This window comes from Mus musculus, chromosome 11 (genome assembly GCF_000001635.26).
Source record: "Mus musculus strain C57BL/6J chromosome 11, GRCm38.p6 C57BL/6J".
Taxonomy (NCBI): domain Eukaryota; kingdom Metazoa; phylum Chordata; class Mammalia; order Rodentia; family Muridae; genus Mus; species Mus musculus.
This window is the reverse complement of record NC_000077.6, coordinates 5372478-5399386: the sequence shown is the minus strand read 5'-3', so window position 1 is coordinate 5399386 and position 26909 is coordinate 5372478. Positions and strand designations below refer to the sequence as shown.

General features: G+C 40.2%; 1 protein-coding gene across 2 annotated transcripts in view; it reads left to right on the top strand.

The window, feature by feature from the left end:
• Znrf3 (zinc and ring finger 3) overlaps positions 1 to 26909 on the top strand; it is a 168519-nt gene that overhangs the window by 45461 nt on the left and 96149 nt on the right. Inside the window, exon 1 of one of the 2 annotated variants that reach the window (NM_001290501.1) lies at positions 17647 to 17818. The exons of the other annotated variant lie outside the window; for it this stretch is intronic. The gene's annotated coding sequence lies outside the window, so the exon portion shown is untranslated. Of the gene's footprint in view, positions 1 to 17646; positions 17819 to 26909 lie in introns of those variants that run through there. 2 annotated transcript variants of the gene reach the window in all.

Here is a 26909-nt window from a genome sequence, read left to right as displayed (position 1 = left end):
CTGACTGGTTCACACCTTCTCCTTTCCCAACCCAGCAAGTCTCTGCTCTAGCCAGTCATAAGAAGGAATAAATTGATTGGTTATAAGGTAGATATTTCTAGAAGTTGCATTTCTTTTTCTCTTTTCCATAGCATGTGCAAAGTTTCATTAATGGACAAAAGCATCCTCTTGGTACTTGGAAAAGTATAGAACATTCTCTCAAAATTGAGTTGAGGGGAAAAAAACCCCAGCAACCATGGGTTTTCTACCCTCTGCAGTAGTCAGTCTGAGGATGATTCTGGTGGGCTTTAAATACTCCAGCTACAAAACAGGCTTGAAGGAGGCCACAGGAGGTCATCTCCAAAGCATGGCCCACTGCCTCGTTCCTCCCAGCTGTACTATCTACAAGTTTGGGAGTTTCCAGGTTTTAAACTGTTACACCTCAGCTAGTGCTGTTAATTTCAAACTGAGACTAGATGCCATTCATTTGGAGATGAAGATCAAAATCTGCCAATGGACTTGTCTTTTGCGTAACTTTTTTTTTTTTTTTTTTTGAAAAAAAGAAAAAACCCAAATGGCAAACTTGATTCAGCCATGTCTCTGCAGGCATTCCAGAAGTTCCTCCTAAGCTGGTTTGGGTTTGGGAGGTAGACAGAGCTGCTAGGTCACTAAGCTTGAGAATTGCTGTGCCTGGTATATACCATGTTTGGGCATGTGGTGACTCTTAAATCCATCAGCACACTGACCCCTTTTCCCAGCTTCATTGTTCTATTGTTTTGACTGTGAAAGTGACACTTGTTACAAAACCAGTTTCTATGATGTAGGACACTATTCTCTAGCTTTCTCGTACATCAGAATCATCTGGCCCCACCTCTTGGGAGGCTGATTCAGTAGCTCTGGGGTGGGGCCTGAGAATTTGCATTTCTGACAAGTTCCCAGCTGCTGCTGCTGACCTGGCATTCTCCCTGTGATGCAGAGGGACAAGGAAATAAACATCATTTTTTAATGTTCATATTCAGAGGAAGCAATTGTTAACATCTTAAGGTATATATTCCAATATAGACATACTTTTATAAAACAATGGTCTGTGCTGTACACAGTATTACTTTTTTACACAACTATTTTATTTTGGGGGCAGTTTAGATTTATAGGAAACTTGTGATACAGAACAGATAACCTATGCCCTATTTCTGTTCTTAGTACGCAGATCCATCTTATTTGGGGATATACTTTTTTTGTTTCATTTTGTTTTGTTTCTGTTTTTTTTTTTGAAACAGGGTCTTTATGTAGTCTTGGCTGTCCTGGAACTCTCTGTAGACCAGATTGGCCTTGAACTCACAGAGATCCACCTGCCTCTACCTCCCAAGTGCTGGGATTAAAGGTGTATGCATTTAGCTCAGGTCTAGTTCCTAGTATTAGTTTCCATCCTGTACAGTAGCAACTGTTACAGAGCCTTTACATTAGAACTATAAAGAATCTAAAGACAAGTGTACTTTTTTTAACTCTAATTTTTTTCCTTATCAGCACCTCTGGATTTGCTTCACTGTTTTTTAAAGGGCAGTGCACATGGTTTTGCTTGCTTGTTTGTTTTGTTTTTGTTTTTTACCCTTTTAAATTTTAATACATCTTATCTATTTTCATATCTTTTTATTTATTGTAAATCTAGCAGATGAAAGGTAGGGATAGTCACATGTCCCTTTTATCTTATATTGGAGATTAGAGATTATTTCCTGGCCTCTGTGGAGGTCTTAGCATATTCTAGACACTGCCAACCACTTAACATATTATCTCAATCATTTATCAAACAATCCTAAGAAATTGGTATCATTATTTTCCTGTTAACAGAAGAGGGTTAGGGAGGTTAATGGAGTAAACGCTCTGCCGGCTTTCTTCTTTGACACTTCGGGGGTTGTGATCAGAATACAGTACAGCGGAGTGTGCACTTTGCTTGTTTGTTCAGCTTCCCAGTGCCATCCTTATGCTGCTTTAGGAAGGGGAAGAGTATCCTTGAACTCCAGTTTACTTCAGACGTGAAATACATAGAAAAATAAGAATGTACCTTTAAGTACTTTATGGAGCTGGAGATACAACTAAGTTGTAGAGCCTTGTTGAGCTCATGGGTTCATTCTCAGTACTCTAGGATGGAGAAAGCATTATGTGAAAGACCGTGAGTCGTAAGAGCTTGCAAAGCCTTCAAAAGTCCTTTGAAGGATAAGGTATACATGTGCAGCTTCGATGGTGCAGCTGAGGTTCACATGCTCACAGTGATTATAGATAAACCCATGATAAGTCGGAAATATCATAAGCTGAAACTACACAGAACACACACAGATGATTCCTACTTAGCAACACAGCACACAGTAGGGTCTTTGCCATTGCTTAGCCTCTTTGGAGAGTTTTGTACTGAATTATCAACAGCTTAGGAAAAAAAATCCAGATTCAAAATTTGGGGATTTATACCCAATATATATATATATATGACTTTCATGCTGTTGTAAAGTCAGCACTCAGCCATTAGACTTGGAAATGAGACCCATATTGAAATTCTGTGTGTTACTGTGTGCTTGTTCATGTGTATCTGGGTGCATGTAGAAGCCAGAGGACAACCTGAGATATCATTCATCCCTCTTTAGAAGCTGCTGTTGGGCCGGGCAGTGGTGGCGCACGCCTTTAATCCCAGCACTCGGGAGGCAGAGGCAGGCAGATTTCTGAGTTGGAGGCCAGCCTGGTCTACAGAGTGACCAGGACAGCCAGGGCTACACAGAGAAACCCTGTCTCAAAAACCAAAGGAGAAAAAAAAAAAAAAGAAGAAGCTGCTGTTGGACAGGTTAATGGATGATACCAACTGTGTTTGTCAGACAGGTTCAGACATTACTTGAGTGGGTTTTTTTGTTTGTTTGTTTTGTTGTTGTTGTTGTTGTTGGTGGTGGTTTTTTTTTGGTTTTTCGAGACAGGGTTTCTCTGTGTAGCCCTGGCTGTCCTGGAACTCACTCTGTAGAGCCTGCCTCTGCCTCCCTAGTGCTGGGATTAAATGAGTGCGCCACCAAGCCCGGCGCCTTGAGTGTTTTAAACCAATGTTTGGAGGTGCTTTTAGAATCTTGTGTTGGTGACAAGGTATTGATACTTGTGACTCACCATCCTCTGCGGCTGCTGCCTACTCTCCCCTTTCCAGCTCACTCCTCAGCTGTCTTCATTGTCTTGGAACTCTGTGTAGACCTGGCTAGCCTTGAACTCACCTGCCTCTCCTCCTAAGTTCTGAAAGGCTTATACAACCACACTGGGCTGGCTTTTCTATGCTTTTCTATGAGTCTCTTGTTGGCCTGGAACTTGCCAGGTAGGTTAGGCTGGCTAGCAGAGAGCTCCTGTGATGCAACTGTCTCTGCCTCTCCGGTGCTGAAATTAAAAGTTTGTTTCATCACTTGGGACTTTTAAAACTATTTCCATTCTTTGAGAATTTCATGCCATGATCTTTACAAAGTTTTCTAATGAGTATTTTAAAGAGTCTATCTTGTGAGTATTATGGGTTGGGTTTATGTAGCCCAAACTCTGATCCTCCTGCCTCTGCCTCTCTAGTGTTGGGATTACAGATGCTTGGTACCATGCCCCAGTATATAATAGCAATAGTTAAATAAGTTTGGTTTGGAGAGATGACTCAGCAGTTAAGATCATGTACTGCTCTTGTAATTGACTCCAGTTCAATTCCCAGCACTCATGTTGGATGGCTTATAATCATCTGTAACTCCGGCCTCAGCAGGATCTAATAATGCCTCTTGTGCACCTGTACTTCTAGGCACCTGCACTCAAACATACATACAACTACATATAATTTTTAAAAAAACTTTAAAATACCAAATAAATTTAAATCCAGAACTAACATTCTGCCCCATATGTAAAAATAAATGGTATGTTTAGTGTAAATGCAGTATCTGCTACATTGATTACTAAGTGAAGAGCTTGCCTTTTAAAGTTCTCGAAACCAAATCCAGAAGCCATCCTGAGAACTTCTGTCCTTATCTTTGGTCTTTAAAGCATCCTCTCAATGGATTCATACCCTCCAACCCCATATTTATCGTGTTCTGTTCACATTGACTCTCCTCTGCAGCTACAATTTCATGGAGCTAAGATCTGTGCCTTTTGACCCTGTGTCCCCTAAACTTCAGTTATAGAAACAGATGTTAGAGAATTGGCTCAAGTCATGTATGGCAGGTTGAGATTAAATATGATAGTTTTGTAAGGTTTTTTTTTTTTTAACTTCTGTCTTTTTCCCTTTGGTTTTAAAAGCATTAGCCTTTGCCACCCAACCTTGAGCTTTTAACATTTTGTCATTGAACATTTTGTTGAACAAGATTTTTTTTTAATGAATTATACTTGATATATGAACATTCTTCATTATAAGTTGTCTTGTCCTTAGCTCTTTTTCTGTGAAGGAAGATTTATGTTGATATTTCTCTCACTACTTAGAAAAGCAGAACGCAACCTTAGCAGGCCTGAGCCTTGTATAACCAGGGCATTTTTTTGTTTGTTTGTTTGTTTTTTAACCAGCCTGCCATAGGTTAGATAAATACTTTTCTTGCTCTTTGCCGTTTCTGCTCATGTTTGGAGCAGAGTGCTTTCCCACAGGGATGCTATGTCAGCTATGCTGGGAGATTACTATAAAGAAACTTGCTGAAGATGGGGTAGGTAGAAGAGTTAAATGACCATTTCTTCACTATGTAATGACTTGGGAAAGTTTGCAAATTTGTCCTAGGAAGACTGGTGTTCATGGGAAGTGCCTTGTCAGTCTCACCTGTCCACGAGTGTGATAGTGTTATTGTCCTCCTCCTCCTTTTGGAAGTTAGATGAGTCTGTAGAGCTTGTGAAAACCCACTCTCCTAAGTTTGAGCAGCAGGACTCTCAGTTTTGATAGACGTTGAGAGCCACACTGGGGTTGTTTTGTTTGTTTCTTTTTTTTTTTTTTTTTTTTTTTTTTTTTTTTAAGGCAGTTGCTCTCCTTTGAGAGAGCCAACTATTCAGAAAACTTAATCACAGGGTCTTCTTCCATTCAGACTTAATCTGGTCATTCAGAGGCCCCTGCCTTCTTCCCCTTTAGAGGCTGCTGGCACCTGACCCAGGGCCACCAAGGTCTTCCTCTTAGGACTTCAGAAGGCTCCCAGGACAGGAACAAGCACTTCATTCTTTGGATGGGGAGTTTGTCTGAGTCTTCTAAAATTTATCTCTGGTTGTGCACTGTTACTAGCAGGGATTTACTCTTGAAAAAAAAAAAGTTACCATTGCAGAAGCCTTTGATGGTTTTAGCCAAAAATTTAAATAAAAAGAACCAACCTGTAATGGGACTGATACTACTGAGATTGTTCATTTTATGGACAGTTGTTCCTTTTCAGGCATTTGACTCACCCTCATGACCCTCATGACCCCCACCCCCAATGTCTTCGGTTCTCCAGCATTCGACCACAGAAGTGAAAGGCCCTTAGGTGGTCTGTCGTCATGGTAATAAACACAACATTTCTCCCCTCTTTTCTGTTCTCTGATATTAAGGCAACAGTATATATAGTAGGCTTCTTAGCAGTCTTGTCGCTGTAGAAAAGATTAGCTTGAGATGGTGAGCAGACAGTGGTGGCTACAATTAGGGAAGAAAATCAGAAGTCACTTGAATGTTGCGTGAGCAGTAGCTATTTATTAGCTACATGGCACCAAGCAATATGGAGTAATGCCAATTTATGTTGATATGGACTGAGAGGTATTTCTTTATTGCTTTTTATTTTAAAAATCAAATTTTAGCTCTCTTTTAATTGACAGTGCTGAAATTTTATACGGGCTATTTTAACCTCATCACACTGATAAAATAAGATTGTTTGTTTGTTTGTTTTGAGACAGAGTCTCACTTTGAAGCTGCAGCTGACCTAGAATTCACAGAGGTCTGCCTGCCTGTTTCTAGCTCCCAATTGATGGTATTAAAGGTGTGTGCCACCATGCCTGGCAAGATTGTTTTCTAAATTACATGTTTAGTCTTTTGTGCTTGGCTGAGGACAGTCAGTCATTGAGAAAAACTCTTTGCCAATTGAACAAGTCATTAAAGTTTTGTTTTTAACCTAGGGCATTTTAAGTTCACAGAATATGATGAAGACAGGTCCATTGATACAAAAAGATGTCTTAAGTCTTGAGTTCCAGGACAGCCAGGGCTATACAGAGAAACCCTGTCTTGAAAAAAACAAACAAACAAACAAACAAAAAAACCCAAAAAGTCTTTAACTTCTAAGTGTTTAAATTGAAATAAACAATCCAGGCCATTTAGCTTTGCCCCTACATGGAACATTGGGCTCTGGTGTACTCTCTAGTCTGTCTCACTTTTTTTTTTTTTTTTTTTAAAAACGTATATGAGTACACGGTCTCTCTCTTCAGACACACCAGAAGAGATTATTGTATCCCATTACAGATGGTTGTGAGCCACCATGTGGTTGCTGGGAATTGAACTCAGGATCTCTGGAAGAGCAGTCAGTGCTTTTAACTGCTCAGCCATCTCTGCAGCCCCTCTAGTCTGTGATTCAGGCACTGCTTCTGACCAGACGTTACTCTCTGATGGTCTGAGCACCTTTTCAGCAGAGCTCAGCAGCAGCTATCGATGTGTAGTAGATGCAGGGAGCTAGAGCCAAGGCTGGTTAACATCTAACTGTATATAATAGAGACAAGGAACTGGATCAAAGCACACAGCAGTGTCTACCTGTCTATAGCCTGACTTCTATTGTGATGATTTCCTAAAAGCTATAGGTGGGCAGGTTTTTTTGTTTGGGGGGGAGGTAAGAGAAAAGCCCAGTACTTTCAAAGAAGCTATTTAATAGCAACCATAAGGTGAGCAAGAAGATCAACTCTTAAAGATTTATTTCTGTGAGTACATTATCGCTTTCCTCAGACACACCGGAAGAGGGCATTGGATCCCGTTACAGATGGTTGTGAACCACCATGTGGTTGCTGGGAATTGAACTCAGGACTTCTGGAAAAACAGTCCGTGCTCTTAACTGCTGAGCCATCTCTACATTAGGCCCCTCCTTCCCTTTTTTCTTTCCTCCTCCCCTTTTTTGAGGATTCTCTGTTTAGCTCCAGCTGTCTTAGAACTTGCTCTGTAGATCAGGCTGGCTTTAAACTCAGAGATTCCCTGATTGCTGGGATTAAAGGCATGCACTACCACTGCCTTGCTGAAGACCAGTTTTTAAACTCTCCTTCTGATACCTAAGTCTTAGAGTTGTAGCTGGCCCTTAGAAGGGGTTGTTTCTCAAGAGTTGGGGAGATTGGCCTCTTGATAAGTCGGTGATCCCAAGCCTTTGGTTTTTCTTCAGGGTGAGGGAATGGTACTATTCAGTTCCTAGAGGCCAGTGTTATATGAAGATCTCAAATGTGAAAGGGAATATTTGAGGTACCCACTTAGGGGCTGTGGACTCTTATCTCTTTTACTTGGAAAAACAAAAGCAGCTTCAGATTCCTCTCAGATTCATGCACTTAGATAAGTACATTTCCATGAGCCAGCATCAGGAAGGGGCATTTTAGACTAAAAATTGTGAGCATTTTCATTAAGAGATGGTCATATTTGTTCTGGTATATTCTCAAAGCTTTTCCTTTCCTTGTATCACTAGTGTTTGCTTTTTCCATAGCTATGACCTTTCTCTAACCATCTCAGGTTTGCTGGAAGATTTGGGTAGTTCTTTAAAAGGCATTTTCAGGAAATGTTAGTTTTTGTTTTTGTTTTTAAGGCTTTTTTTTCTTTCTAGTTTCTTCTTGTTGAACAGTACGAAACTACCAGGTTTAATGTTCCACAGGGCAGCTGCTGAGTGTGTTTCCCCTCCTCCTCTTCTTCCTCAGTCCCTGCCCCTTCCTGCTCCACTCCGAAGGGAACTGTACCTTTGTGGTTCTTCTGCAGCTGCTGGACTTTGATGGGGACATGCTTGCAGCCTCTATACTTGCTTCCCTTAGCAACCAGTCCTTTGACGATGACCTCTTGCTGTTTGCCTGTTGTCTCTCATGTTGGATTATAGATGGGAGGTTTACCAAGCTGGGGGTAGGGGCCTGCCATTAGTGCATTTAGTCTAGGGTTCCCAGTGTCCCTCAGTATGGATTTTTTTCTGTCTAAAATTGGAGGTTTGGGAGAGGGAAGGAGAGAGTAGAAGAGAGAGAAAGCAGCTCCCTTCATGTTCCCCCCATAAGCTTTATGTTTGCAGGCTAGTCCTAGTTAATTTGGAAACAGATGCTGCAGTGGTTGTTAAAACTACTTAATTGCCTTCTCATCTTTCTAATAGCGTGATTAACATAAGTAAGAGGAGAAGGGAATACCACTTGTTTTCTTTTATTCTTTCCAAGGTCTGCATGCTGGCAGTAAACTTGCTTTCTGTTGTAATCTGAGGTCTGGGAATTGCTAAATTGCCTAAATCTTTATATACTGTAACATCTCTATTTTCCCCAAAACATCATCTTTGCGTTTTTTTTTTTTTTTTTTTTTTTTAATTGGGAATCCCATGGTTCTCCCCTGAATGCCCTTGTGCTAGGGACTATGTGCTGGGGAAATTTTTGCATTTGGCTTCAACTGAGTATTCTTGCCTTGGACAAGATAGGGACATTAGGACTTTGTGAAACAGCGAGGATTCCAAAAGAACCCAGGGTTATAATTTTTTAGAAGAAGTCTTAAAAAAAAACCAACAAACCAAACTATCCAAATATTAAAGGCTACAAGAAAAGTTTCATTAGAAGATAGAAGAAAACAGGTTCCCATAATTTGTGCACTGCTGCTGGTGGAGAAACTCAAGTACTCCTATTCCTGGACCAACACCTTTTCTTCTGGGAATTTACTCTAAGAAAAGAAAATTAAAACTCCTAATTTTGTTTAACTAGGAAATAAGGGGAAAACCCCTGTGTGATACATATAAAAGGGTTCCTTTGGTAGAGGGTGTTTAATGATTTCATTTTCTTTATCTTACAGATGGTACTTTTATAAGCTGAGAACATTCATTTGAATTGATTCTGTTTGTCCCACAAAGCATTATGAGAAAGTTTTTTTAAATCTAAAGTTAAATGCTTACTTAATAGGTGATTTGTACAAATAAATACCTCTGTTCATTTTGTTGTTGATAATTGCTAATTACCAAAATTTGATACCTACATTTGCTTTAAAAAAAAAGTAGCCTAGGCTAGCTTTGAACTCCCTCTGGAGTATAACCTTACATTTCTTTCTTCCTGCTTCTACCTCCTAAGTGCTGGGATTACAGATATATAGGCATGTATCACTATGCCTGATTTAATGTCGTTCTGAGGACTGAACCTAGTGTACACTAGATAAAGCAGTCTGCTAAGTGAACTACCATCTACAGCCCTGACTTTGCTTTTTACAAGTTAAAGCCACTATCATTCTTTGAGTGAAAAGAATGTCACTCAAAGAATGACAGTGGCTTTAACTTGCATTTTACTCTATTCCTTAGCAGTTTTCTGTATCACCTTCCTGAGATCATGCAGTGGTACCAGATGTCAGGTGTTTGAACCAGGTGTAATGACAAAGTCTAGGAGGTCTGGCTAAAGGTGGATGAGAATAGTGGTGGACTTGGGAGCTAGTCTATTTGTTATTGAAATAATTCTGATACCTGAATTTGGATTTCAAGGCATTAGAGGGATGAGAAAAGGATTCAGGAAATTTCAGTTGTGGTGGTAGCTACTGAGGGCTAAAGTCTGTGCTGTATGTTAAGATGCACTTGGTTATAAAGTTGATTGAGTTCAGAGATTCTGCAGCTGTGAAACCCTGAGCTCAGCCTTTTGGTTCTTTGGAACTCATTGTCACCAGCCATTTGAGAAATCTGTAAAGCTGGAAAAGATGAGATATTCTCAGACATGTGGAAGTTGAGAGTTCAAGTCAGAGCACTGGGATATGGATAAACTACAGGACATGCTTCTTCTGTTGGGTTCAGTATTTTGTGTTGATGTACATGTGGTTTATGTGTGTGGTATATGTGCTTTATAGGAGGGTACATGAGTGTGTGCATGTGGAGGCCAGAGGACAGTGTTAGATGTCTTCTTCCATTGCTCCCTACCATAGTCCCTTGAAGGAGGTCCATTACTGAACTTAGGACTCCCCATTTTTTCAGGTTGGCTGGCCAGTAAGTCCCAGCTGTCTTCCCTAGTACTGGGGTTGCAGATGCTTGCAGCCATGCCGGCTTATTATGTGGGTGCTAGAAATCTGAACTCAGGTTCTCATGCTTGGGCAGAAAACCCTGTTACCTACCCAGTGAGCCAACTCACGACTGGCTGTTCAATTCCAACAGTTTTGAAAGATGAACAAGGTTAGAGTTGGCTCTTTTTGAGAGTTTTTAAAAATCATCCTATAGAGCCGGGCAGTGGTGGCGCACGCCTTTAATCCCAGCACTTGAGAGGCAGAGGCAGGCAGATTTCTGAGTTCGAGGCTAGCCTGGTCTACAGAGTGAGTTCCAGGATAGCCAGGGCTACCCAGGAAACCCTGTCTCGAAAACAAAAGAAAAAAAAAAAAAGAAAAGAAATTAGGGTCTCACATATATTGGGCATAGGCCCTGCCAGAACTTCCTCTAATCCCTTCGTTTTATTTTTATGTACAAAGCATTAATGGCTATCAACTCAAATAAAACCTCAAAATACCAACAGTATTCTAAAGTTTAAAGAAGGGGGTATGGATATATCCAGTGTCGCAGAAACTGCGGTCGTACTTGCCTGTCAACCCAGACTGAGAAGTCAGGGATAAGGAGACCAATACTTCAAGGTCATCCTTGGCTACATAACAAACTGGGGCCAAGGTATGAGACACTTTTTCAAGAAAAATAATTTGAGGCAGGTGTGGTGGTGCACGTCTTTAATCCCAGCACTTGGGAGACAGAGGCAGGCAGATTTCTGAGTTCGAGGCCAGCCTGGTCTATAGAGTGAGTTCCAGGACAGCCAGGGCTACACAGAGAAACCCTGTCTCGAAAAACCAAGAAAACAAAACCAAAAACAAAAAACATTCTACAGTAATTTCATACATGAATAAAATGTATATAGATCGTATTCACCACCTCCAACTCCTTCTGAACACACCCACATGCTGACTCACAGATTTCAGTCATTGCTGCCCATATGCAGGAGTTCATATTTTTTTAACACTTGTACTTGGATTCCTGTAAATAAACGCCTGAGAACAATATTTTTTTACTAGTCCCTTGTTATCAAACATTGATTGCTGATTACTATTAAACTGTGGATATTCCTTATTCTTGGTTACAAGGTTAGGCGAGGAATTTCTACTTCATATAGAGTCACATTTTGAGCAGTTGGCATACCTTTTCAATGTGGCTGGCTATACCATTTGATGTTCCTGTCAGCAAGATGTCTCCATTAACTAATCTTTCTCTTTTTTTAAATCATGATTTTTTAAAAAATGTATATAAGTGTTTGTAAAAGTCTCTAGAGCTGGGGTTATAGATGGCTATGAGCCACCATGCTATTGCTGGAAATGGAACCTGGTTCTCTTGTTACAGTATTAAGTGGTTCTCTTAACTACTGAAACCTCTATCCAGCCCCTGTGATTTATCGTTTAAAACAGATTTTAAGGGCTGGATGTGGTGGCACACTCTAATCCAGCATTCTGGAAGGCAGAAGCGGGCAGATTTGAGTTCAAACCCAGCCAATTCTACAAAGCCAGGCATGTTACACAGAGAGACTGTCTCAAACAAGCAAAACCAAAAAATGAAGAAGAAAACAAAACCCCAGATTTTAACTTTTAGTTATAGTATTATGATTTTTTTCAGTGTAGGGTGTATGCATGTGGATGCAATTACTGACAGGCCAGAGAAGGAAGGCCTCCAATTCCTTTAGTTCTAGAGCTTCTAGGTGTGCTGCTAGTGTATGCTGTCTCTAGTTTCTTTTTGGAGGCACTCAGGGCTTTGAGTTTTCCTCTTCGGCCTGCCTTCATTGTGTCCCATAAGTTTGGGTATGTTGTGGCTTCATTTTCATTAAACTCTAAAAAGTCTTTAATTTCTTTCTTTATTTCATCTTTGACCAAGGAATCATTGAGTTGAGTGTTGTTCAGTTTCCACGTGAATGTTGGCTTTCTATTTTGTTTTCTATTTTGTTGTTATTGAAGATCAGCCTTAGTCCATGGTGATCAGATAGGATGCATGGGATAATTTCAATATTTTTGTATCTGTTGAGGCCTGTTTTGTGACCAATTTTATGGTCAACTTTGGAGGAGGTACCATGTGGCACTGAGAAGGTATATCCTTTTGTTTTAGGATAAAATGTTCTGTAGATATCAATTAAATCCATTTGTTTCATAACTTCTGTTAGTGTCCATGTGTCTCTATTTAATTTCTGTTTCCAGGGTCTGTCCATGGTGAGTGTGGGGTATTGAAGTCTTCCACTATTATTGTGTGAGGTGCAATGTATGCTTTGAGCTTTACTAAAGTGTCTTTAATGAATGTGGCTGCCCTTGTATTTGGAGCATAGATATTCAGAATTGAGAGTTCATCTTGGTAGATTTTATCTTTGATGAGTATGAAGTGCCCCTCCTTGTCTTTTTTGATAACTTTGGGTTGGAAGTCAATTTTATTTGATATAGAATGGCTACTCTAGCTTGTTTCTTTGGACCATTTGCTTGGAAAATTGTTTTCCAGCCTTTCACTACTTTGAGGTAGTGTCTGTCCTTTTCCCTGAGGTGGGTTTCCTGTAAGCAACAAAATGTTGGGTCCTGTTTGTGTAGCCAGTTTTAGTTTATTAGTCTATGTCTTTTTATTGGGGAATTGAGTTCATTGATATTAAGAGAAATTAAAGAAAAATAATTGTTACTTCATGTTATTTTTGTTGTTAGTTGGTGTTCTGTTCTTGCAGCTGTCTTCTTTTAGGTTTGTTGAAGGATTATTTTCTTGCTTTTTCTAGGGTATAGTTTCCATCCTTGTGTTGGTGTTTTCCCTTTATTATCCTTTGAAGGGCTGGATTCTCAGAAAGATATTGTGTGAATTTGGTTTTATCATTAAATACTTTGGTTTCTCCATCTATGGTAATTGAGAGTTTTGCTGGGTATAGTAGCCTGGGCTGGCATTTGTTTTCTCTTAGGGTCTGTATAACATCTGTCCAGGATCCTCTGGCTTTCAGAGTCTCTGGTGAGAAGTCTGGTGTAATTCTCATAGTCTGGTGTAATTCTCATATTCGCCTTTATATGTTACTTGACCTTTTTCCCTTACTCTTTTAATATTCTATCTTTATTTAGTACATTTGTTGTCTGATTATTATGTGTCGGGAGGAATTTATTTTCTGGTCAGTCTATTTGGAGTTCTGTAGACTTCTTATATGTTCATGGGCATCTCTTTCTTTAGGTTTGGGAAGTTTTCATAATTTTGTTGAAGATATTTGCTGGCCCTTTAAGTTGAAAATCTTCATTCTCATCTACTCCTATTATCCGTAGTTTTGGTCTTCTCATTGTGTCCTGGATTTCCTGGATGTTTTGAGTCAGGATCTTTTTGCATTTTGCATTTCCTTTGATTGTTGTGCCCATGTTCTCTATGTAATCTTCTGCACCTGAGATTTTCTCTTCCCTCTCTTGTATTCTGTTGCTGATGCTCGCATCTGTGGTTCCACTTTGTCTCACTTTGGGTTTTCTTTATTATTTCTACTTCCCTTTTTAGGTCTTGTATGTTTTTGTTCAATTTCATCACCTGTTTGGTTGTGTTTTCCTGTATTTCTTTTTTTTTTTTTAAGATTTATTTATTTATTACATGTAAGTACACTGTAGCTGTCCTCAGACATCCCAGAAGAGGGCATCAGACCTCATTACGGATGGTTGTGAGCCATCATGTGGTTGCTGGGATTTGAACTCAAAACCTTCGGAAGAGCAGTCGGTGCTCTTAACCACTGAGCCATCTCTCCAGCCCCTTTCCTGTATTTCTTTAAGGACTAATACCTCTTTAGCAGTGTCCTCCTGTATTTCTTTAATGAGTTATTAAAGTCCTTCTTGATGTCCTCTACCAACATCACGATATATGATTTTAAATCCAAGTCTTGCTTTTCTGAGTGTGTTGGGGTATCCAGGACTGGCTGAGGTGGGAGTGCTGCGTTCTGATGATGGTGAGTGGTCTTGGATTCTGTTAGTAAGATTCTTACGTTTGCCTTTTGCCATCTGGTAATCTCTGGAGTTAGTTGTTATAGTTGTCTCTGGTTGGAGCTTGTTCCTCCCATGATTCTGTTAGCCTGTCAGCAGACCTGGGTGGGAGTCTGTCTCTCTCCTGAGTCTCAGTGGTCAGAGTACTCTCTGCAGGCAAGCTCTCCTCTTGCAGGGAAGGTGCACAGATATCTGGCATTCGCACCTGCCTCCTGGCTGAAGATGAAAGCCCAAAACAGGGCCTGTCCCAGAAGCTGTGTAGCTTCTGTATTCTGCACTCTTACCTCCGCAGACTAGTCTCTGAGGGATCTGGGACCCAAGATGGCTCTCCCAGGTGCTCCAATTTTTTTCTTTTAATTGTATGTGCATTAGTGTTTTGCCTGCATGTATGTCTATTATGAGAGTCCTCTGGAATAGGAGTTGCAGACAGTTGTTAGCTGCTATGTGAGTGCTGGGAGTTGAACCTGGATCCTTTGGAAGAGCAGCCAGTGCTCTTAACTGCTGAGTTGTCTCTCCACTCCCCCACCCCCACCCCTAGTATATATACTCAACTCCCTAGCCTTTTCTCCAGTACCACCCTTCCCACTTCGATTATCTTTCTGATGTTAGCCATTCAGTAGTAGATGCAGAATAGTATCTTCATTATAGAAGATAATTGTTGTTATTGTTCATTTGTTTTTCTTTTTTCTTTTTCTCTTCTCTTTTCTTTTCTTTTCTTTCCTTTTTTCTTTTTCCTTTTTTCTTTTTTCTTTTTTTCCCCAAGACAGGGTTTCTCTGTGTAGCCCTGGCTGTCCTGGAACCCACTTTGTAGACCAGGCTGGCCTCAAACTCAGAAATCACCTGCCTCTACCTCCCAAGTGCTGGGATCAAAGGCGTGCGCCACCACACCCAGCTCCCTAAACTACTTTTTATTTGAAAATTTATCACTGGAAATAAAATTTTAAATTAAATTTCTTGACGTTATGGGCATTCTTTATTCATTGGAGAAAATGTCTGTCCTATACCTACCTAAATCTATCTGCCCTATAATTATCAATATATCTGAGATTTAATCATACTTGTCAGGTATTCTTTCTTTTTTTTTTAGATTTATTTATTTATTATATGTAAGTACCCTGTAGCTGTCTTCAGACACTCCAGAAGAGGGAGTCAGATCTTGTTACAGATGGTTGTGAGCCACCATGTGGTTGCTGGGATTTGAACTCCGGACCTTCGGAAGAGCAGTTGGGTGCTCTTACCCACTGAGCCATCTCACCAGCCCAGGTATTCTTTTAAGTAAAATGTAGTCTCTAAAAAATTGGCTAGTTTAACTTGCGACTCAAAATCACACAATTTGAAATAGCTGTCAAGTTTCATTATAAATCAGAAGTAGTATTACTTACATTTTGTCATACAATATGAAAACAAGGGATTAGAAAGATGCCTCAGTCAGTTAAAATGCATGACAGGCAGGCACAAGGACCTGAGTTTGAGTCCATAGAAAAGCCAGGTATGGTCATGAGTATCTGTGACTCTAGCACTGTGGGCTTGGAGGTGAGAAGGGAACTCCCTGGAACTCTCTGGCTAGCTAATCTAACCAGTTAGTGAACCCTGGGTCAAAAGATGAGAGTGACAGTGACAGACATCCTACATTGAACTCCTGCCTCTACCTGTATGTGTGTGTGCATGCATACATATGCATATGTTACACCCAAAAGAAACAGTATGAAAACAAGTGAGTTCCATTGGGATGTATAAAATCTCAGTATCGCTTTACCAACATTCATTAGAAAATGTCACTTGCATGTGTATAGTTAAAAGTGAAGTGTGGTAACACTACACTAATTTCATTCAGCTTTTTTCTTTGTTGCTTAGAATAAATGCCACCAACATATAAAAGGCAAATGTTGTCTTTGTATTCTGACAAAAACCGTTTTGCCTTTACATTTTACCTGAAGAGATTGAAGCAGTTCACCTTACAGATTGGATTTTGAGAATTGATGGCCTAGGAAGTATTTAATGGAATTGTGGCTAATGTGTTAAAAGCACTTGCTGCTTCGAGACTGGTAACCTAACCTTTTAAATATCCAATTTCCTTACCTTCTCAGAATTTAAAATCACAATGCTATTCCTGTTGAAGCTTTAAGGAAAAATAAAATGTTTTCCCAGTTTCTTCTTTATTTCTCTTTGTGCTTTAAATTTGCAAAGGTTGTGGCCCATAAGAATCTTCTTCCATGTCTTTGTCTTAGGACACTCCTCACACTAAGAAACTTTGGAGTGTATAGTTCAGGTCCAGGCTAGTGGCTGGCAATGACCCGTTCCTTGCTATGTAAATCCTCACTGAATGGCATGAGACTCCAACTTAGCAATTCATGGAATTGTAAGGTGAGCCCAGTTTCCCAGCCAATTATGACTCCATCTGAAGCCGTAGCTGGGCCATTAGTGTATTTTGCACCTCAACCTCTTTTATATCTTGCCAGGCTTTTAGAGTCTACTGTATAGCTACTGGCAACAGGCCACTGCCAAAACAGTCCAGAAATGTATTGTTTAACAACTGATTTGTCTTTGTTTCCCTCTGAGGTGGCACTTTGCCTGTGTTTCTCTCATCCACATATTTTCACCCACTTTAAAAAATTATTTATCCACCTTATTCCTTCATCATGACATTAGAGGTCTGACTTCTGTAGTTACTTATTTGAAAGACGTGTTAAAAAATGAAAATAAATGCTAATGTCTTCGCCACCCCACCCCCTCGAAAATTTTTTTTGTGAGTTAAAACCCTAGCAGGAGGGCTGGAGAGATGGCTCAGATGTTCTTCAGAGGACCTGAGTTCAATTCCCAGCAACTACATTGTGGCTCACAACCATCTATAACGGGATTGGATACCTTCTGGTTTGTTTGAAGATGGTGGCAGTGTACTCATATACATAAAATAAATGTCTTTAAAAGCAAACAAACAAATAAACCCTAACATGAAGTGCCACAGAATATGACTATGTTTGGAGTCAGAGTCTACATAAAAGGGCTAATGTAGGTACTATAAGGTTAATAGAGTCCTAATTCATTATGGGTAGTATCCTTTAAAAAAGGATAGGATTTGGACAGACACATGGTCAGGGAGAACCTCTGGTGAATAGTGACTGGTGATGTAGCCAAGAATCATTCATAGTTGCCAGCAAGCCGCTAGAAGCTGAGGAAGCATGGAAGTTGTCTCTGTAGTGCTCAGAAGGAATCAGCCCATGCTGATACTTTGACTTTAGGCTTTTAAAATTTTAGATGGTAAGTTTCAGTGATGTAAGCTACTCAGTTTGTACTACTGTATTCTACAGCCATGAGAAATGACTATTGGCTCAATGCCGACTGCTGTCTGTCATGGTCCCATGCTTTCAGTTACTGTGATACTTTGTTTCATAAAGCTACTTCATTGTTTCCCAGGGTGACCTGTGCCACTGTCACACAAGGTTCTTTCTTAGAGTGATACTCTGTATATGGTCACATTGATGAAGAATGTGACCATTGAAGGTGATGATTCTAGAAGGATGCTGGAGAATGTTGATGGGCCCAGAGACAAGTGACTGTGTGTGTCAGCGTCCATCTTTCTTCTTGCTCTGCACTGGTCCTGGTCAGAAATGTTGAACTTGACTGGCCTCCACCTGCTTCCCTTTCCTGGGACCACAGAGCCTTGACCCTGCATGGGGCTATCTGGCTATATTTTCTCCAAGTGCTTTCACCATGGTATCCTTCTGTGGGTTCCCAGCTGACTGACAATTTCAACCACACAGCTGGGAAAGGCAGCCAAGAAAAGCGAGCTGCTGGAATGCTTAGGGCCCCGAAACATTACCCTTCGTGGTAGTTTGGTTCGTGCCAGGATGTCCTTGTAAAACTTTTATGAAGATGTTGTTGTACTTACATGGGAGGTTGGAGATTGCTGTTAACCTTGGTGAGTCCCTTGTCCCCCAGGAATGCAGGGCACTGAAGAAATGTTTGTGGCCCTCCCTTCTGGATGGGCACTCTATTACGCAGCTGCCTATGCAGAAAGTTGAGCTGGATGGATGGATTAAGGGACATCAGCTAGGCCTTTGTTTAAAAATATTTAAAATATGTTTGAACCTCTCTTTATCAACAGAACAGCTCCTTTCAGTGTAGACAAGTTTTTTATTTCCATGTTTTTTCACGATTTTGTTTGGTTCTTTTGTATATTAGTGACTTTGGGAAAGTATTCCCATTCACAGTTTTGAGCCCCAAACACAAAGGCATTGCATAGTTGTTCTGCTTTGCTTGAGGGAAAAGAGCAGTCTATTTCCATTAAGAGTGTTTGTGAACACTCAAGTCTCTGGCTTGAGTTAATTTTTTCTGGTGTGAACTTTGGCAGTGAAAATTAAGAACATGTTTGAGAATGTAACATTTGTATGTACATAATTGCTCTGAGTTAGGAATTGATGAACTATATTAGTTACAAGAATGAGGTTTGGAAGTTCAAAGAAATAAAAATAAAAGAGGTTCTTACATGTTTGGATTTTTTTTGGTAGGACTGCTACAGTTATTAACCCACTCAGACAGTGTCTTAGGTATCAAACAAGAATAGTGAAGTGTAATGGTATTGAGGTTCTCTTAGCCTTCCTCCTTGATGATCATAGTGTAGGTCAGGTTTCTGCTCAACTTCAGATTGTCTTTGGTCATCTTCCCAGTATTATTAGAAACCTGAGCTACTTCTGCATACATGTAGGAGGGACCAGCATGTTGCACAACTCCAGTGGCCCCATTCATCATTGAGTGCTCAGAGTAGACCTTGGCATCAAGGGCGTCGGGTAGTGTGTAGTCCTGCACAGTGATACTAACAGGAAAGGACTGGTGGGTGGAGGACCCTGTTTGTTTGGTCAACTAATATGTAATTATTCTTAGAAACCAGTCCTAGCCACGTCCCTGCTGTTCTGTCCATAAGCCAGATCATTCATCTTAGGGAGTATTTGTCCACTTCTGGCTTAGAGCTCTATTCTAGCAGCCACAGGCACAGAGCCACTGCAGGCAACAGGAACAAAGCTACAGCCCGAGAGAGGTCAGTCTGGAGACTTCATTGACTCTGAAGATTGTTATAAAAACCATAGGCTAGCCCTGACACTGAGTAAAGCATGTGTTCCTGTTTTTTTTTTCCTTCTGCCCCTCCCCCCAAAGATTGGAATATCAATGAGAAAGATGAAGAGAGCTTTAAGTTAAGCATTCTAGAATATTTCAAAAGCTTCAAGGCTCTGAGATAAGCTTTAGTGATGTGTACTAATGACCAGTATGCCACTATATCCTAAAAGGATAATTTTTCTGCAGCCTGTCATTAATCAGACTCTTGACTAATGGCACTTAGATGTGTTGAATTTTCCATTCTTGAAAGTCAGAATTGGTAAAATATTGACTCTTGTGGATGTACATAGAGTAGTTTAGAAAAACAGGGATCTGGGGCCCACATATTTATACTTTGCTGGAATTCTTATTTGTTACTTGTTCATGACTCTAGGCAGGTCACTCACCTTCATGCTATTTAGTGTATTACTCTGAAACTGGCAATGTTGGTGGTTACATGACATAGGTTTGTTTTAAAGATGAAATATGCCTCATATAAAATGGATCCATATCCAACCTAGTACATAACTCAATATGGCCACCACTGGGACAGATGCAGTTTCTTCCATATTTGTCACTTGAGTAATCACAGTCTTAATCCACTCAGCTTCTCCAACAGAGCATTACAAACTGAGCTGCCTAAGTAGGAACCATTTATTCTTTATAGTTCTGGAAGCCGTAACACCAAGACTAGTTTACCAGTATGGCTGATTTCTGCTGATGGCTGGCTCGATGGCTGCCTGACATATAGCTGTCTTCTTGTTGTGTCTTCAGGAGGTAGAAGAAACAAGAATAAGACCTGTCTGGTGCCTCTTCCTCGAACACATTTGCCCCATTACAACAGCCTCGCCATGACCTCATATAACCCTGGTTACCTTGTAAAGCCCTCAGCTGCAGGGATACTTTGGGGAATAGGACTTCATCACAAGAGTCTAGGGAAGACAGTTCAGTTCACAGTGGCATAATTTAATAGTTTTCTTTGAACTAGGCATGGTGATACACACTTTTCATCTTAGCACTTAGGAGGTCAGTTTGATCTACATAATTCTAAACCAGCCAAGGCTTCATACTGTCCCCTAAAAAATTTAATTTAAAAAACAAAACAAACTAACAAACAAATAAAAACCTACATGGTACTGGAGAAATGGCCCAGTGGTTAAGAGCACTGGCTGCTCTTCTAGGGGTCCTGAGTTCAATTCCCAGCAACCACATGGTAGCTCACAACCATCTGTAATGGGATCTGGTGCCCTCTTTTGGTGTGTCTGAAGGCAGCAATAGTGTTCTCATATACATTACATAAATAAATAAATCTTTAAAAACAGAAACAAATTACACATACTGCCCTTTAAACAGTGATTATAATTTGAAAAAATGACAACTTATTTTGCTGATTCTTGTGCTTTTCTCTTTTTATATGTTATCAACTCTGAAACTGGAATATTTTAAAACTAGTTGAGTAGCCTGGTTTATATAACAATTTCTAGGCCAAGCCAGGGCTGGCCTTATTTTGAGAGAGGGGTGTGTGTGGGGGTAAGTAATGATCAATAATATTTTAGATTTGAGAGAGCATTATGTAAATTTGGTATTATTTTTCCTGTTTGAGTTTTTTGTTTCTTAAGACAGTCTGACTATGTAGATCAGGTTGGCATCAAACTCAGATCTTCCTGCCTCTGTCTCCCAGTGCTGGGAATTAAAGTCACCCAACTACACTGGCTCAGTTTGTTTGTTTTTAAGAACAGGATTAGGCTGGGAAGATATTTCAGTTGGTAAAGTAAAGATGAGGACATACGTGTGACACATCAACCCCCTCCAGCAGATGTATAAAATGCAAGGTTCAGGGCATATATCCCAGTGCTGGGGAGACAGACGTGGAGATTCCTGGGGCTCACTGGCCAGCTTAACCTAGCCTACTTGCTTCATCCCAGGTTTTGGTGAGAAAGCCTATTACAAAATGAAGATAGCTCCTGAGGAAGGACATCCAAAGTTGATCTTTGACCTATAAGTATGCACCTGTACACACGTGGACAGATGTATGCATAGCCACGTATATACACACACTAAAAATAAAATAAAGGGTAGGTCTTACATAACCCAGACTGGTTTAGAACCTGTCTCTGCGGTACTCTTTTGCCATGTCTGACAAAGATTGTTCCCAGGGAAGGGTAAGGGCTTTTTAATGTTTGTTTGTTTGTCTGTTTGTTTTGAGACAAAGTCTCATGTAGTCCACACTAGCTTTGGACTTCCTTCTGGTCCTCTTGCCTCTGTGGGGAAAGATTGGGATTACAGGCATGCACCACCATCCTCAAGTCAAAGATAGTACTTATTTTATTTTATTTTATTTTATTTATTATATGTACAGATGTTTTGCCTGTGTGTATGTATGGGTACCACATGAGTGACAAAGGAGGGCTTCAGATCCCCTGGAACTGTGAGCCACCATTGTGGGTGCTGGAAGTTGAACCTGGGTCCTCTGCAAGAACAACAAGTGCTCTTACCTGCTGAGCCAGCTCTCCAGCCCTCAAAGATGGTATTTATAAAAGAAAAAATTTACCAGGAATTTGTGCTGGCTATCTTTTTTCTAATTTATGTTATAATAAGTATCTTTTCTCAAGCTCACCTGTATACTCCCTTGAATCTCTGTGTCAGCAGTGGCTATAGCCTGTGTTTTGAGAATCAAGAATTTTATGAATTATTTTCAGATCGTGTTTTGTGGAATAGTATGAAGGCTACCACCAGGAACAAGGAAGCAAAAGGAACAGCCTTGGGCCTCTTTCATAGTTCAGCGTTTTTTTACTAGTCTTTATGCACTGGGGTTTTACTTTAGGGTTATTTTATAGAAAGGACTTCTAACTCTTAACATGGCTTGAACCAGAGTGAGTATACACCACTGGTTCCACCTACTGTCTGTGGAGGACACACAGCAGTCAGGATGGAGCAGAGAATGCTGTCTTCCTCCTTAGGACAGAAGACTAGGCTCATCCACTGTTGGATTATCCTGAGTGCCACAGAGACAAAGGATGTTATAGTTCAGGAAGGAATGTGTCCTTTACAAGCTGCTGTTTTGGAGGGAAGTGAGCTGATAAAGTGATGAGTGAGGTTCATCTTAAAATAGAAGGGACTGGACAAGCATGTAGTTCTTACCAACAATCATGGGTAGTTCTTGCTTGTACCTGGAAGCCTTCCTATTAGATAGAGTGGTAGCATTTTGAAGATTTTCTTAACAGCCTTAATTTCCATTTATTGATAACCCAACTCCAAACTCCCACACAACAGTTCCTTAAACTAAGTTGAATGAAAGTCAGCAGAGTTGCTTCTGGATTCTTCTGAACCTTTCCTCTTCCAGAACGGGCTCACACCTCCACCCCACCCCCTTTTCTTCTTCTGTGCCTGCCTCTCTCCTGGAACAAGGTCTTACTCTGTAGCCCTGGCTGGCCTTGAATTCATGTAATCCTGAAATTATTAATATAAGCCACCAGGCCAAATGGGACTGGCATTTTTTTCTGTGTGTTTGCGTGTAGAATTGTAGAACACAGTTGATGTGCATGGATTATCTTGGCCAATCACAACTCTTGGCTTTATGGTTTAGAGCCAAGGACAGTGCTTTTCAAATTCCATCACTGGGAATTTTGCAGTTCTGAATTATGAGTTGTAAAGACCACTCCTGAATTAGGAGTTGATTATCACTCAAAGAGAACAAGTAGTAGACTGGCTTTCACGAGAGCACAGAAGACACCAAGAACCTGAGCTGCTGTGGTTGGCTGTGTTTGGTTCTTCTCTCCTGAGTACCCTCACCAGACGTTTCTCAGTTTGGCTTCTCTTAGCTCAAGGTAAACATAAAACTAACTGTTCATGCTCAGTGGATTGCATTTGATAGCTTTAGTTCTTGGGTCTTAGAGTGAACCTTTAATAGAGTTTTCAACAATAAAAATGTGAGAATTCTAGAGGAAAGCTGAGCATTCTTTAGAATGCTTTCAAATTCAGCAATTTATTTTCTTTTTCTTTTTTAAAAAAGGAACATACTCAATAGATGTGTTTACATACAATAAACTTAAGGCTGTGCGTGTACCTGAGTTGTGACACTCTGACTACCACAGACCCTTACCACTCAAAGTGTTTTGTCTCTTTATAGTCTAGCACTGAGTGCCTTCACTCCAGATCTGTCAATCACTGATCTGCCTTCTGTCTATAGAGTAGTTTACATCTTCTGAAATTCCACATAAGTGGAAAGCATGCATATGTAGTTTTTGCTGTTATGTTAGCAGGAAAAGAGGAAGTCTGAGATTGCTTATTAAGTGTGATGTTTGAAGTTCATCCTTGTCATAGCATATATACATCACTGTTCTATGCTGAATAACAACAATCCCTTGTATGGGTATGCCACAGCTGATTTATCCATTTACTTAGATTGCTTCTCTTTCTCTTTTCCTTTCTTTTCCTTTCTTTTCCTTTCTTTTCCTTTCTTTTCTTTTCTTTTCTTTTCTTTTCTTTTCTTTTCTTTTCTTTTCTTTTCTTTTCTTTTCTCTTCTTTTCTCTTCTTTTCTCCTTTCCCTTTCCCTTCCTTTTTCCTTTTTCCTTTTTCCTTTTTCCTTTCCTTTCCTTTCCCTCCCTCTCCTCCTCCTCCTTCTTTTTGTCTTCTTTTTCCTCTCTCTCTCCCTCCCCCCTCTCCTTCCTTTCCTCCCTTCTTTCTTCATTTTTGTTTTTTGCTTTTGCAAATAGTTCTGTGATTATTTAAATAAAAAATGTGTATAGATAAATGGTTTTTTTTCTTGTATGAATATCTCGTAGAATATGGTAGGCTTAACTATTTAGAAGTGCCAAAATCTTTTTTCTGAAGGGACTACTTTTTGGAAATGCATTCACAAATGCAGTGTTTAAGCATTCTGCTGCTTCATATTCTTGCCAACACTATATCTTTACATTTTAGCCATTTTAGTGGCTGTATAACAGTGGCCTGTTGCGGTTTCAGTGTGCATTTCTCTGATGAATAATGTTGTCAGACATCTTGTTATCCCTGCTTCTTTGTGAAATCCTACTTTTTACTGTGTGTGTTTCGGGGAAGGGAGGGAGGACACCTGGGGATTATATTTAGGGTTGCTGTGTGCTAGGCACATGTTCTGCCTAGGTATATCCTCAATCCTTTTGTCGCTATAGTTGTTGTTCTTCTTATTTTATTCTTATTCTTATGATTCTTGTTGTTGTTTCCTTTTTTTTTTTTCTTTTTGTTTTTTCAAGACTGGATTTCTATGGGTAGCCCTGGCTGGCCTAGAACCAGCTCTGTAGACCAGGCTGGCCTAGAACTCATAGAGATATCCTCCAGCCTCCTGGGTGCTGGGCTTAAAGGCATGTGCCTGGCTTTTCATTTTGAAGTAGGTTCTCAAGTTTGTTCAGGCTTTGAACCTCTCTGTAGCCCAGGTTGGTCTTGAACTTGCAATCCTCCTGTCTTAGCCTCCCAAGTTACAATCCCAAGTGGGATTGTAGGCACTATCATACCCTGTATTTTACTTAATATTTTAATATTTAATATTTTAGCTAGTTTTGGTTGACTTGTTGATGCTCTTACCATTGAGTTTTAAGAATTCTTTATAAAGTTAGGTGTGATGATACACACTTTTAATCCTACCACCTGGGAGGCAGAAGCAGATAGGTTACTTTGAGTTTGAGGCCGGCCTAGTCTACATAGCAAGTACAACCATAAGAGCCAGGGCTATATAAAGAAACTCTGGGGACTGGAGAGATGGCTCAGCAGTTAAGAGCACTGGCTGCTCTTCCAGAAGTCCTGAGTTCAATTCCCAGTAACCACATGGTGGCTCACAACCATCTATAATGTGACCTGATGCCCTCTTCTGGTATGTTTGAAGATAGCAACAGTGTGTGTGTGTGTGTGTGTGTGTGTGTGTGTGTGTGTGTGTGTGTGTGGTGTGTGTGTGTGTGTGTGTGTGTGTGTGTAAGTAATTAAAAAAAACAAACTCTGCCTTAAATAGAAAAACAAACAAAAAAGAAACTTTCTATATGTTCTGGATTGTGTTTTAAAGTACTTACTGTATTTTTATAGTTCAGTAAAAAGATTATATTTAGTGTTTAAAACTGAACTCCCTAACTGGGGCATAGCTCAGTGGTAGAGTATCTGCCTAGTATGCTCAAAGCTTTGGTTCTATTTTTAACGCTAAAGAGCAAATAAATTAATTAATATTAAAGTTTTTGGAGGAGGAGCACTGGCTTTTATTTTCTCATCTTGGTTATGCAGTGTCTATGCAGAGAGTCATTTCTTGGTTCCTTCTTATTTCCCATCTGTCTTTAACTCATCAACACCCCACCCCACCCCACCATTCTACTTTCACTCTCAGAGCCTAACTAACCACTTCTCAACCAACACCTTTACTTTACTACCTGATTCCACACTGCTATTGCTTCTCCTCAAGCCTCCTGCCTAGCTTTCCTTATGCAGTCCCACTTTCTATGGTCTTCCCCATACCAATTCTTTCCAAGTACAGCAGCAGCTATAGCAATCCAGTTAAAAGACACGCCAGACCACATTACTTCTGTCCTCAGAATTCACCACTGATTCCCTTCTGAAGGCTTATAAAGTCTTTGTGGTTTGGCCTGCTGTATCCACTTTCCCTTTTTCTAAAATACTCTCCCTCTTGCCTATCCTTCTATCTCCATTGCACCATGCCTACTTCAGGTATTTTGTACTTGGTCTTGTTTCCTTGGCTTCTTACCCCTAGACACAAAATACCACCCATTTCAAACATCAAACATAAAAAGAAAATTAGAAATGCAATTATCCTTAGAAACTTTAAGATATAAACAAATCTATGGGCAAAACTAACCAAACAAAAAGAAACAAAAAAATCAGATGCTGATGCCATAGTCCTACCATGTTGAGTTTGAAAGTAGGGCGTTGTCTGGGAAGTAGTGGTGTGTACCTTTAATCCTAGCACCCAAAAGGCAGAGGCAGGTGGATCTCTTGAGTTTGAGGTCAGCCTGTACTACAGAGCAGCCAGGGGTGCACAGAGAAACTGTCTTGAAAACAAAACAAAAACAAACAAAAAAGAAAATAGGCATTGATGCTATTGAAGCTAGCTTTATTCTGGGAGTCCAGGGAGACCTCAGAGTACTCTGTGTGGGGAGGACTGTAGTCAGGTGTATGTACTCATGCCTGACTTTCCCAGCTATGAAAGTAGGTAAAAACCAAACAACCCATGCTTCATTCACTGCTCAGGTACTTTTAGGGCATTTGGAAGACACAGAAAAAACATTGCACCAACATGAGTGCTATGGCCTCCTAGAGGCCTGAAGACTGCCAGTGTTACTCTGTCCAGGTTTAAGGATCCTAGTAAAGTAATCACAAAGCTGTTGAGGAAGAAACGGTACATACAGGGAACAACTTTCTTTGAGGTTGTCTTTCAATTAGATCTGAGTATAAGTTTGTAGACCATAAGCATACTTGAGGAAAATAGCCCCGTAGAAAGAGAACTGGGCCTAGAGGGTGTATGTAGCTCAGAGGTAAAACATGCATTTTGGTATACATGAAGCTGGAGAGGTTTTGATCCCCAGAACTGTTGTGAGCAAACTTGTAGATATATTTAGTATAACAAAAGTTCTATAGTACTCCAAATTCCTAACTACAGTCCTGAGACAATCTCGCCAAGGCTGCTTGCTTACCTTTTGGACTTATCTTAGCTGAAGGTCAGGTATAGACTCTTAACAGAAG